The following is a 14,426-nucleotide window of genomic DNA, read 5'->3' on the forward strand; positions in this document are numbered from 1 at the left end:
ACAGGGGGAAAGTTCAGATGGGGAGACAGAGAGGAGGAGACGAATTGGAAGCAGGGGAAGGTCGTCGCAAGGAGCTAGTAGCACAGTCAGACAGCATGCATCGGCACCCGGGGTCAGCCAGACAGCACGCCAATCAACGCATGCTGTTGCCACCACCAGAATACCGTCATTGCAGAGATCAGCAGTGTGGCATTTTTTTTGTGTGTCTGCCTCTGACAACAGCGATGCCATTTGCAACCTGTGCCAAAAGAAACTGAGTCGTGGGAAGTCCAACACCCACCTAGGTACAACTGCTTTGCAAAGGCACATGATCGTACATCACAAACGCCTATGGGATCAACACATGAGTACAAGCAGCACACAAACTCAAAGCCACCATCCTCCTCCTGGTCCAGCATCTTCAGCCACGTCAACCACTGCTGTCCTCCTTGCCCCCTCTCAACCATCAGCCACTCCATCTCTCATCTTGAGCAGTTCCTGCTCATCTGCCCACAGTCAGGTGTCTGTCAAGGACATGTTTGAGCGTAAGATGCCAATGTCACAAAGTCACCCCCTTGCCCGGCGTCTGACAGCTGGCTTGACTGAACTCTTAGCCCGCCAGCTTTTACCATACAAGCTGGTGGAGTCTGAGGCGTTCAAAAAATTTGTAGCTATTGGGACACCGCCAGGGCCGGCCTTAGGCATTTTGACGCCCTGTGCGAAAAATCTTCACAGCGCCCCCCCCCCCCGTCCATCCATGTATGCTGTAATGTTTGTGTTGTCTGTGTATGTGATAGTAGGTGTGATGACTGTGTGTGATATGTATGCTATGTGTGATATTTGTAATGGGTGTATTAACAGTGTGTGATATGCGTGTATTGGTTGTATGTGACACACACACACACACACACACAGAGTCAGACGGCCATACACACACACAGGAAGACATCCACACACACACACAGGCAGACAGTCATACACACACACACAGACACACAAAGGCAGACAGTCTCACACACACACACACAGACACACACAGGCAGACAGTCAGTCATACACACAGACACAGACAGTAATACACACAGACACACACAGAGGCAGACAGTAATACACACAGACAAACAGGCAGACAGTCATACACACAGACACACACAGGCAGACAGCCATACACACAGAGGCAGACAGCCATACACACAGAGGCAGACAGCCATACACACAGAGGCAGACAGCCATACACACAGAGGCAGACAGCCATACACACAGAGGCAGACAGCCATACACACAGAGGCAGACAGCCATACACACAGAGGTAGACAGTCATACACACAGAGGCAGACAGTCATACACACAGAGGCAGACAGTCATACACACAGACACACAGTGGCAGACAGTCATATACACACACACACACACACACAGGCAGACAGTCTCACACACACAGACACACACAGGCAGACAGTCAGTCATACACACAGACACAGACAGTAATACACACAGACACACACAGAGGCAGACAGTAATACACACAGACACACACAGAGGCAGACAGTCATACACACAGACACACACAGAGGCAGACAGTCATACACACACACACAGGCAGACAGTCATACACAGACACACACACACAGGTAGACAGTCATACACAGACACACACACACAGGCAGACAGTCATACACACAGACATACACAGGCAGACAGTCATACACACACAGACAATAATAAACACAGGCAGAGAGTCACACTCACCTGACAATCCCACAGTTACCTGTGGAGTTCATTGTGGAGGCAGTGCAGCTCCTGGTGACTGTTTGGTGGGGAAGCAGGGACTCCTTCCTGCTTCCCCTGCAGCAGTTTTCCGGCGCTTTTAGCTCCGCCCCCGCCGCACGGTAAGCTCCGCCCCCGCTGCAAATTTAAAAAAAAAAAAAAAAAAAAAAAATTTTTTTTTTTTTTTTTTTTTTTTTAAATCCACGGCGCCCCCTGCTCCATGGCGCCCTGTGCGGCCGCACAGCTCGCACACCCCTAAGGCCGGCCCTGGACACCGCAGTGGAAGGTACCCGGCCGAAATTTCTTTTCACAAAAGGCAATCCCCAACCTGTACTCGATTGTGCAAAAGGAAGTAATGGCATGTCTGGCACACAGTGTTGGGGTGGGGGTCCATCTGACCACTGATACCTGGTCTGCAAAGCATGGTCAGGGCAGGTTTATCACCTACACTGCGCATTGGGTAAACCTGCTGATGGCTGGAATGAGTGGGTGTGCAGAGGAGTTGGTGACACCGCCATGACTTGCAGGAAGGCTGCTGCCACCTCCTCTACTCCTCCTACTCCATGCTCTTCCATAACCTCCTCGGCTGAGTCCTCTTCTGCTGCTGCGTCTTGCTCCACATCAACGGCACCCCCCCAGCTCCCCAGGTACTATTCCACATCCCGGATACGGCAGTGTCACGCCGTCTTGGGGTTGACTTGCCTGAAAGCAGAGAGTCACACCGGACCAGCACTCCTGTCCGCCCTGAACGCACAGGTGGATCAGTGGCTGACTCCGCACCAACTGGAGATCGGCAAAGTGGTTTGTGACAACGGAACAAGTTTGTTGGCGGCATTGAATTTGGGCAAGTTGACACATATGCCGTGCATGGCACATGTGTGTAATCTGATCGTACAACGCTTTGTGCTTAAGTACCCAGGATTACAGGACGTCCTGAAGCAGGCCAGGAAGGTGTGTGGCCATTTCAGGCGCACTTTTCTGATATCCAGCAGACAACATGCCAGTGAGGCGCTTGATTTGCCAGTGAGGCGCTTGATTTGCGACAGCCCGACACGTTGGAATTCAACACTCCTAATGTTCGACCGCCTGCTCCAACAAGAAAAAGCCGTTAACGAGTATTTGTATGACCGGGGTGCTAGGACAGCCTCTGCGGAGCTGGGAATTTTTTTGCCATGTTACTGGACACTCATGCGCAATGCCTGTAGGCTCATGCGTCCTTTTGAGGAGGTGACAAACCTAGTCAGTCGCACCGAAGGCACCATCAGCGACATCATACCATTTGTTTTCTTCCTGGAGCGTGCCCTGTGAAGAGTGCTGGATCAGGCCGTAGATGAGCGTGAAGAGGAAGAGTTGTGGTCACCATCACCACCAGAAACAGCCTTATCATCATCGCTTGCTGGACCTGCGGCAATGCTGGAAGAGGATTGTGAGGAAGAGGAGTCAGAGGAGGAATGTGGCTTTGAGGAGGAGGAGGAAGACCAACCACAACAGGCATCCCAGGGTGCTCGTTGTCACCTATCTGGTACCCGTGGTGTTGTACGTGGCTGGGGGGAAGAACATACCTTCAGTGAGATCACTGAGGACGAGGAACGGGACATGAGTAGCTCGGCATCCAACCTTGTGCAAATGGGGTCTTTCATGCTGTCGTGCCTGTTGAGGGACCCTCGTATAAAAAGGCTGAAGGAGAACGACCTGTACTGGGTGTCCACGCTACTAGACCCCCAGTATAAGCATTAAATGCCTGAAATGTTACCGAATTACGGCAAGTCGTAAAGGATGCAGCAGTTCCAAAATCAATTAAAAAATCATACCTGATGTTTTAAAGCACATTATTCCAAACAATTTAGGAATGTTAGGTGATTTATGCCCTTTATGGATTAAAACCAGACTCTGCATCAACTATGTAATTTTCCATGGGAGTTTTGCCATGGATCCCCCTCCGGCATGCCACAGTCCAGGTGTTAGTCCCCTTGAAACAACTTTTCCATCACTATTGTGGCCAGAAAGAGTCCATGTGGGTTTTAAAATTCGCCTGCCCATTGAAGTCTATGGCGGTTCACCCGGTTCGCCCGTTCGCGAACATTTGCGTTTGCCGTTCGCGAAACGAAAATTTTATGTCATCACTATTGGGATTATGTTAAAGAACACTATAGCATAAGGAATACAAACACATTCCTAACGCTATAGTGTTTTTAGTGTTTTCCTCCCTATTTAGATTCTGAGGCCCCTAAAATGACATGGGAAAAAAAAGGAAAAATGCATTTACCTTTTTTTCCAGCACCAAGACTCACTCGGTCGTGCCACCTCCACTGCCTTTGGTGACGTCCCATTGATGTTGAAAAAGTAAAAAATTTACCCTGTTGACAATACGGTTATACTACATGGATCTGAGCACTGTTTGGACAACTTAGGCACTTAGATCCGGACTATCTGGTGATATAATACTTGTGGGGGTTCCTATCAATAGTTTATGTATTTTGGGGTGTTTTTGTGTGCCATGTATTATACCTCTAGTGCCTGGGAGATAATTAGTTTAAGTAAAAGCAAACTCACTTATTTCCCTGACACAGAGGTGACTGGGCGGGCTTACTGTTATAGTCAATGGAGACCCCATGCTGGAGGTCTGTGTATGTAAACAGGCTACTTGACCCTAATAAACCAGTTCATTTTGTACCCTTTATCAAGTCTCGACTGATGTTCTGGTAGGTGAGAGTTATAATAATTGCTTCACTACGGGACCTGGTAGAATGTACAGCTGAGGTACCACAGGCGCTCTGTTACAAATGTCACATAGCCAAGTTAACATCTTTCATTGCTGAGAAAGCACCCTCTAGTGAAAGCCAGCTACTAGAGATGTGTTTAACCATACAATCAAAGCATTGCCGTATCTACAAAACTGCACTATTTTAGATTGCAGGACTAAAATGACAGTGAGTCTGCACCCATACCACTTTATCTCAATGAAGTGGTCTGGGTACTTAAAGTGTCCTTTTAACAAACAATTAAAGAGTTTGATGCCTGGAGGTCTTTTGGAGAATTTATTTCCCATCTTGGAATAGATATGACATCTGCATGCTTATCGGAAGATGAATGAAGATGTAGAGTACTTGGCAGGCCTCACCTTTAAATGCAGTCTTATGAGATAAGATGCATCAAGTCCTCTGATTGGGGTGTGGGGTTCACTAATAAGAGCTGCATACCTATGGTATATTAGGGTAGGATCTAGAGGTCCAGGTCCTTACTCACTAGATCAATGGTTCCCAACCCAGTCCTCAAGTACCCCCTAACAGTCCAGGATTTAGGCATTACCAAGTTGTGTCTAAGGTGCTTTTAGAAAAGTAACAAAAGACACTTTAGACACAACAGGGTAATCCCTAGATCAGGGGTAGGCAACCTTTGGCACACCAGATGTTGTGGACTACATTGCCCATGATGCTCTCACACCCATAATGCTGGCAAAGCATCATAAGAAGTGTAGTCCAAAACATCTGGAGTGCCGAAGGTTGCCTATGTCTGCCCTGACATACTGGGCTGGTAGGGGGTACTTAAGGACTGTGTTGGGAATCCCTGTTCTAGATAATAGAGTGGTCTTATTGCACTTCTGTGACCATGACCCTCAAAGACCGCGTTTCCATGTGCTGCCCTACACCCCGTACTGATAAAGCAATGTGCAAACTATAACTTGTTTGACAAGAGCTCTACAGAGAACAAGAATATCTTACTGGCTGCTCTAAATAATTTGTCATGCTGATCAAGGAGAGTTATGGAGGGGAAAATAAAAATACATTTCCTAAATCCTTGCTTAAAAACTTGGTAAGTAAGGTGAGTATAGGTCCAAAGGTAAACAAAAGCAAGCATGTACTGTCTGTGGGGATGTATATAACGTAAAGACAGAACATATCACTTTCAGAAATGTGAGTAACATCTGTAAGAAAAAGAAGACAGAAAAGTAGTGGGGATAGATATGAATGGAAACACAAGGGCTGTGCTATGATTAAATGACCCTTACCAACCTCTTGTTAAATAGGTGACTGGATAATGTGGTGTTTCTTTATCTCATTAATACATGGATATATCCTTTAGGCATTTTGGAATCAAGAAGAATATTTTTATCCTTTTGTGGAAAAAAATCGGAAATCAATGTAATGCCTTCTTTTGTATCAACAGCAACATGACTGATGTGTGAAAACTACAGTTTACTTTATTTATTTTCTCCACTTAGATTTTGTTACAATTGTACTGTGTAGCCTGTGCACGCTTTATATACACCATTTAAAAATTACAGTTAAAAAATATCCTTCCATTGCATATACGCACCTTACAATTTACCTTTATTGAACCCGTCTGAACTCACTCCCTTAGCTTTCACAGAAGATGCAATTCTACAAACAGCTTTCTCATGGAGTATCTGTTTCCTTCGTTGCTTGGCATATAATTCGATATTACCATTTCCATTTTATTTCTGCTGTGGTTGTGGGAAATATATATATATATTGTCAAACATGTATAAAAAATCAGCCAAGAAGAATTCTAAGTTGTGCATACATCTAATTTATCTCTCACATCGCTTATAGATATGTTTGAATACCTTCTACACAAAACTACTGTTACGTATATTTCCTATTTGAACAACACAATTTACTACTCATTCTTTGTATATTGTTTAGTGTGTTTGTCACCTCAAAGTTGTATTTTAATTTGCTCTTTACGTCTAGCAAAGATTAGTTGCACTGTCTATTGGGTAAAGATTCTAGTTGTCATATGAGTCATAATAGCTATAATACATTTTTCATACAACACAATTTTAATTGAGACTTTTTATTAATTCTTTGTACATCATACTGTTGTCATGTGTCATTCGAGTTTATATTGGTGTAATATAAAAGTGTAAATAATGTAAAGACACTTTATGGTATTTTGACAAGAATAATATAATACAATATGTAACTAGATTATTCCTTGTTTTCTCTATTTGTTTTCTTTACTGATTAGCGTTGTAAGCATTATAATTTCATAACATTATTACATATTGTTATTGTATATCATTCTTCTCAAATGATTGGTAATCTTGGTAATCTCACTACTTTTTTGGTTTCCCATTCCACTCAAAATGCACAGTAGGTTTTTAATTCTATTCTACTTCATCTTCAAAAAAGATCTCAAACAAAAAACACTGTAAACTTGCAAAAAAAATTCATTTTGTGCTTTACAAATATTTTTTAGAATCGAAAAGTGTGGGAATAGATTTAAAGTGCGGGCAAATGAAAAACAGCAACGTTTCAGCTCCTAACAGAGCCTTTATCAAGCTTGAGGAAGGTGGGGTAAAAAAAACCTGATAAGTATTAAGGAATATAGAAAGGTGGGGAGGGGTGATGCGGCTTCTCTGTGCAGACTCACTCCCAGCACTGTCTGCAAGGGTAGAAGGGTGATTATGTCTGTCACCAGTCCACATTGTGTGCTGACTACGGACATGATTTTTGAACAGAATTATCGCTAGGCAGTCTCGCAGAGTTCAAGGTTAAATAAGTCATGTGTGCTGAGTCTGTTATACCACAGAAAGTAGAGGTGGCATAGATGCTGCAGTAACCCTTTAATATGTCATAGAATAAATCAGTGGACATGTTTATTAGTGCTATTATCATTTTTACTAGCTATTGGCAGTTCAATATCTTATCTTAGATCCTCAAATTTAAACACAGTCCACTTAATTTTCAAACGTTAATTGGAAGGTACAGCATTGAGAAAAGGGAACTTGTTATTAGTGATGTACCGAACTGTCCGCCGGCGAACAGTTCCCAGCGAACTTAGCGTGTTCGCGTTCGCCGCGGCGGGCGGACACATGCGCAGTTCGATCCGCCCCCTATTCGTCATCATTGGGCAAACTTTGACCCTGTGCCTCTCGGTCAGCAGACACATTCCAGCCAATCAGCAGCACTCCCTCCCTTCCACACCCTCCAACCTCCCTCCCAGCATCCATTTTCGATTCATTCGGAAGATGCATGCTTAGTGAGAGGAGGGAAAGTTTAGCTGCTGCTGATTAGATAGGGAAATTGATAGCTAGGCTAGGGTATTCAGTGACCACTACAATCCTGAAGGACTCATCTGATCTCTGCTGTAAGGACAGCACCCCAAAAAGCCCTTTTTAGGGCTATAACATCAGGCTGCTTTTTTTTTTTTTTTTTTTTTTCCTGTGTAATGTAATTGCAGGTGCCTGCCTGCCAGCTTCTGTGTGAGGTTCACATTGGATACTGTGCCTAATTGCCCAGTGCCACCACTCATATCTGTTTTAACAATTGGTTAAGCTTTACATTTAAAATAAATATTTTTTTTTCACTGTAATAGAAGAGCAGTTGCCTGCCTGCCATCTTCTGTGTGAGGTTGGATGCCTTGCCCATTTGCACAGTCAGTGCCACCACTCATATCTGTTTTAACATTTGATTAAGCTTTAGATTTAAAATAAATCATTTTTTTCACTGTAATAGAAGAGCAGTTGCCTGCCTGCCAGCTTCTGTGTGAGGTTCACATTGGATACTGTGCCCACTAGCCCAGTGCCACCACTCATATCTGTTTTAACAATTGGTTAAGCTTTAGATTTAAAATAAATATTTTTTTTTCACTGTAATAGAAGAGCAGTTGCCTGCCTGCCAGCTTCTGTGTCAGGTTGGATGCCTTGCCCATTTGCACAGTCAGTGCCACCACTCATATCTGTTTTAACAATAGCTTAAGCTTTAGATTTTAAAGAAATCATTTTTTTTCACTGTAATAGAAGATCAGTTAGTTGTCTGCAAGCGTCTGGGTGTCAGGCCTACTTCAGCGTGTGCTCTGCAGACCTGTGCCAGCGTGCTTTGACAGTTGCCAATCATATCTGGTGTCTCTTTAGCGTGCTTTTACAAAGAAAAAAGGTTTCCAGTGTAAGCTAATGGCAGACAGTCAGTGTCCTTCAAGCGGCTCTGTCAGGCCTTCCTTCAGCGTGTGCCCTGCACAACCGTGCCAGCGTGCTTTGACAGTTGCCACTCATATCTTGTGTCTCTATAGCGTGCTTTTACAACCAAAATTTTGTTTCCACTGTAATAGAAGAGCAGTTGCCTGCCTGCCAGCTTCTGTGTGAGGTTCACATTGGATACTGTGCCCACTAGCCCAGTGCCACCACTCATATCTGTTTTAACAATTGGTTAAGCTTTAGATTTAAAATAAATATTTTTTTTTCACTGTAATAGAAGAGCAGTTAGTTGTCTGCAAGCGTCTGTGTTTCAGGCCTACTTCAGCGTGTGCTCTGCAGACCTGTGCCAGCGTGCTTTGACAGTTGCCACTCATATCTTGTGTCTCTATAGCGTGCTTTTACAACCAAAATTTTGTTTCCACTGTAATAGAAGAGCAGTTGCCTGCCTGCCAGCTTCTGTGTGAGGTTCACATTGGATACTGTGCCCACTAGCCCAGTGCCACCACTCATATCTGTTTTAACAATTGGTTAAGCTTTAGATTTAAAATAAAAAAAAAAATTTCACTGTAATAGAAGAGCAGTTAGTTGTCTGCAAGCGTCTGGGTGTCAGGCCTACTTCAGCGTGTGCTCTGCAGACCTGTGCCAGCGTGCTTTGACAGTTGCCAATCATATCTGGTGTCTCTTTAGCGTGCTTTTACAAAGAAAAAAGATTTCCAGTGTAAGCTAATAGCAGACAGTCAGTGTCCTTCAAGCGGCTCTGTCAGGCCTTCCTTCAGCGTGTGCCCTGCACTACCCTGCCAGCGTGCTTTGACAGTTGCCACTCATATCTTGTGTCTCTATAGCGTGCTTTTACAACCAAAATTTTGTTTCCACTGTAATAGAAGAGCAGTTGCCTGCCTGCCAGCTTCTGTGTGAGGTTCACATTGGATACTGTGCCCACTAGCCCAGTGCCACGACTTATATCTGTTTTAACAATTGGTTAAGCTTTAGATTTTATTATTATTATTATTATTATTGCCATTTATATAGCGCCAACAGATTCTGTAGCGCTTTACAATATTTTGAGAGGGGGGGGGGATGTAACAATAAATAAGACAATTACAAGAAAACTTACAGGAATAATAGGTTGAAGAGGACCCTGCTCAAATGAGCTTACAGTCTATAGGAAGTGGGGTATTAGAAACATTAGGATAGGAAATATCAAGTAGGAGTGAAGCAGAGCTGGAGGAGAGAGCAAAGCACTATCCCATAGGGACAGGTATGTAAGGGAGAGATTACTCTGGGAGGCCATACGCTTTCCTGAAGAGATGGGATTTAAGGCCCTTCTTAAATGATTGAAGACTAGGGGAGAGTCTGATGGCAGTAGGCAAGTTATTCCATAGGAGAGGAGCCGCCCGTGAGAAGTCCTGCAAGCGTGAGTTGGCCGTACGGGTGCGAGCAGCGGTCAGGAGGTGGTCGCGGGCAGAGCGGAGGGTACGAGGAGGGGCATACCTCTGGATCAGTGAAGAGATATAAGAGGGGCTGGAATTGTTCAGTGCTTTAAATGTATGGGTTAGCACTTTGAATTGACTCCTATAGGATACAGGGAGCCAATGTAAGGACTGGCAGAGGGGCGAGGTGTGAGAGGACCGACTGGATAGGAAAATCAGTCTAGCTGCAGCATTCATTACAGACTGTAGCGGGGCAGTACGGCTTTTGGGGAGACCAATCAGGAGAGGGTTACAGTAATCCATGCGAGAAATTACTAGAGCATGGACAAGCTCCTTGGTAGCATCTTGCGTAAGAAAGGGGCGGATGCGGGCTATGTTTTTGAGTTGGAACCTACAGGACTTGGCAACAAACTGGATGTGAGACTCAAAGGTGAGACCAGAGTCAAGTATGACGCCAAGACAGCGCGCTTGTAGGGATGGACTTATGTGGATATCACTGACTTGAAGGGAGAGTGAGAGAGGAGGATCAGTATAAGGAGGAGGAAAGACAAGGAGTTCAGTTTTAGAGAGGTTAAGTTTGAGAAAGCGTGACGACATCCAGTCAGAGATGGAAGAGAGGCAAGCAGTGACACGTTGCAGGACGGCCGGGGAGAGGTCCGGTGAGGAGAGGTATATCTGAGTGTCATCAGCGTACAGGTGGTAGTTGAATCCAAAAGAGGCAATACGTTTTCCAAGAGAGGCAGTATAAAGAGAAAATAGAAGGGGACCAAGGACAGAGCCTTGGGGAACTCCAACCGAGACAGGGCGAGGGGAGGAGGTATCCTTGGAAAAGGAGACACTAAATGAGCGTTGGGAGAGATAGGAGGAAAACCAAGAGAGGACAGAGTCACAGAGACCGAGTGATTGAAGAGTTTGAAGGAGGAGAGCATGATCAACTGTGTCAAAGGCAGCAGAGAGGTCAAGGAGAATTAATATGGAGTAGTGACCTTTGGATTTAGCGGAGATTAGGTCATTAGTCACTTTGATAAGAGCGGTCTCAGTAGAGTGGAGAGGGCGGAAGCCAGACTGAAGAGGGTCAAGGGGAGAGTTGGAATTAAGGAAGTGAGACACACGGGTAAAGACAAGTCTTTCCAAAAGCTTTGATGAGTAAGGGAGCAGGGATATGGGACGATAGTTCGAGGGGAAGGACGGGTCAAGAGATGTTTTTTTCAGGATAGGTATTACAGTGGCATGTTTAAGGTCAGCAGGAACAGTGCCAGAAGAGAGAGAGCAGTTAAAGATGTGTGTTAGGATAGGCACAAGACAAGGGGATTTAAAATAAATATTTATTTTTCACTGTAATAGAAGAGCAGTTAGTTGTCTGCAAGCGTCTGTGTTTCAGGCCTACTTCAGCATGTGCTCTGCAGACCTGTGCCAGCGTGCTTTGACAGTTGCCACTCATATCTTGTGTCTCTATAGCGTGCTTTTACAACCAAAATTTTGTTTCCACTGTTATAGAAGAGCAGTTGCCTGCCTGCCAGCTTCTGTGTGAGGTTCACATTGGATACTGTGCCCACTAGCCCAGTGCCACCACTCATATCTGTTTTAACAATTGGTTAAGCTTTAGATTTAAAATAAATATTTTTTTTTCACTGTAATAGAAGAGCAGTAAGTTGTCTGCAAGCGTCTGGGTGTCAGGCCTACTTCAGCGTGTGCTCTGCAGACCTGTGCCAGCGTGCTTTGACAGTTGCCAATCATATCTGGTGTCTCTTTAGCGTGCTTTTAAAAAGAAAAAAGGTTTCCAGTGTAAGCTAATAGCAGACAGTCAGTGTCCTTCAAGCGGCTCTGTCAGGCCTTCCTTCAGCGTGTGCCCTGCACAACCCTGCCAGCGTGCTTTGACAGTTGCCACTCATATCTTGTGTCTCTATAGCATGCTTTTACAACCAAAATTTTGTTTCCACTGTAATAGAAGAGCAGTTGCCTGCCTGCCAGCTTCTGTGTGAGGTTCACATTGGATACTGTGCCCACTAGCCCAGTGCCACCACTTATATCTGTTTTAACAATTGGTTAAGCTTTAGATTTAAAATAAATATTTTTTTTTCACTGTAATAGAAGAGCAGTTAGTTGTCTGCAAGTGTCTGTGTTTCAGGCCTACTTCAGCGTGTGCTCTGCAGACCTGTGCCAGCGTGCTTTGACAATTGCCACTCATATCTTGTGTCTCTATAGCGTGCTTTTACAACCAAAATTTTGTTTCCACTGTAATAGAAGAGCAGTTGCCTGCCTGCCAGCTTCTGTGTGAGGTTCACATTGGATACTGTGCCCACTAGCCCAGTGCCACCACTCATATCTGTTTTAACAATTGGTTAAGCTTTAGATTTAAAATAAATATTTTTTTTCACTGTAATAGAAGAGCAGTTAGTTGTCTGCAAGCGTCTGGGTGTCAGGCCTACTTCAGCGTGTGCTCTGCAGACCTGTGCTAGCGTGCTTTGACAGTTGCCAATCATATCTGGTGTCTCTTTAGCGTGCTTTTACAAAGAAAAAAGGTTTCCAGTGTAAGCTAATGGCAGACAGTCAGTGTCCTTCAAGCGGCTCTGTCAGGCCTTCCTTCAGTGTGTGCCCTGCACAACCCTGCCAGCGTGCTTTGACAGTTGCCACTCATATCTTGTGTCTCTATAGCGTGCTTTTACAACCAAAATTTTGTTTCCACTGTAATAGAAGAGCAGTTGCCTGCCTGCCAGCTTCTGTGTGAGGTTCACATTGGATACTGTGCCCACTAGCCCAGTGCCACCACTCATATCTGTTTTAACAATTGGTTAAGCTTTAGATTTAAAATACCGTATATACTCGAGTATAAGACGAGTTTTTCAGCATATTTTTTGTGCTGAAAAACACTCACTCGTCTTATACTCGAGTCAGTTGTCTGTATTATGGCAATTTTCATTGCCATAATACAGACAAGGACCGGGGGCTGTCAGGAAGCTGTAACTTACCTTCACCGCAGCTCCTGTCAGCTCCCTTCTCTCTCCTCCGTCCGTGCAGCTCCCAGGTCAGCTTCCTCTGCAACTCTCGCGAGAGCCGCGGGGTCAGAGTGTTGCCACGGGTTACCGTGGCAACGCTCCGCGCGGCCGCGAGAGTTGCAGAGGAAGCTGACCTGGGAGCTGCACGGACGGAGGAGAGAGAAGGGAGCTGACAGGAGCTGCGGTGAAGGTAAGTTACAGCTTCCTGACAGCCCCCCTCCTACAGCCCATCCACTGGACCACCAGGGAGTGAGAGCCCCCCTCCCTGGCCAGCTAACAAGCAGGGAGGGGGGACAAAAAAAAAATAAAAAAAATAATAATAAAAAAAAAATAATAATAATAAAAAAAATAATAACAACATTAAAAATATATATATTACAATAATAATTAAATAATAATAATTAATAAAATGCCCACCCCCACCAATGCTATGCACTCACACACACACACACACACACACACACTGCACTCACACACACTGCATTCATACACACACTCATACACACACTGCACTGCATTCATTATATACACACACTGCATTCATACACACACTGCATACACACTGCATTCATACACACACTGCATACACACTGCATTCATACATACACACATACACACACTGCATTCACACTGCACTCATACACACACTGCACTGCATTCATTATATACACACACTGCATACACACTGCATTCATACACACACACATACACACACTGCATTCACACTGCACTCATACACACTGCACTGCATTCATCATATACACACTGCACTCACACACTGCACTCATATACACACACTGCATTCATTATATACACACTGCATACACACTGAATTCATACATACACACATACACACACTGCATTCACACTGCACTCATACACACACTGCACTGCATTCATTATATACACACACTGCATACACACTGCATTCATACACACACACATACTTACACTGCATTCACACTGCACTCATACACACACTGCACTGCATTCATTATATACACACTGCACTCACACACTGCACTCATATACACACACTGCATTCATTATATACACACTGCATACACACTGCACTCATACACACACACTGCACTCATATACACACTGCACTCCATTCATTATATACACACTGCATTCATACATACACACTGCACTCATACATACACACTGCATTCATTATATACACACTGCACTCACACACTGCACTGCATTCATTATACACACACTGCACTCATACACACACTGCACTCATATACACACACTGCACTCATATGCACGCACTGCACTCCATTCATTATATACACACTGCATTCA

The sequence above is a fragment of the Pelobates fuscus genome, chromosome 1 (assembly GCF_036172605.1).
Source record: "Pelobates fuscus isolate aPelFus1 chromosome 1, aPelFus1.pri, whole genome shotgun sequence".
NCBI lineage: Eukaryota > Metazoa > Chordata > Amphibia > Anura > Pelobatidae > Pelobates > Pelobates fuscus.